Here is a 378-nt window from a genome sequence, read left to right on the forward strand (position 1 = left end):
CATCACTGCGCTGCCAGCGAAGGTCCCGGAGGGGTATGCCAGGCAGGTGCCGGACGCTGCAGGCAAGCTGGGCTTTTGTACCACTCTGAGTCGACGGACCGGCTCCGTGCGCAGCCTTCGTTCGCAAGGCTCCCGGCAGCTTGTTCTGTGCATTAAAGATTCATATTAAGTCCAGCTACTCTGCCTCCTTGGTGTTTCTTCCTGACACCGCCTCGCCACTGTTTGGGCATTCGTAGGGTTTCAGGACTGGAGAATGGCATCACCGACGGTTGTCCCTGTGTCGGGATGTGGCTGAGATGATGGGGCCATATCTGGAAACCGGCGCTGACCCCAAGAGCTGGACGCGCGGAGAAGAGGGGAAAGTGCAGCCTCTTTGCG

Source organism: Cariama cristata, unplaced genomic scaffold, assembly GCF_000690535.1.
Source record: "Cariama cristata isolate BGI_N322 unplaced genomic scaffold, ASM69053v1 scaffold11389, whole genome shotgun sequence".
NCBI lineage: Eukaryota > Metazoa > Chordata > Aves > Cariamiformes > Cariamidae > Cariama > Cariama cristata.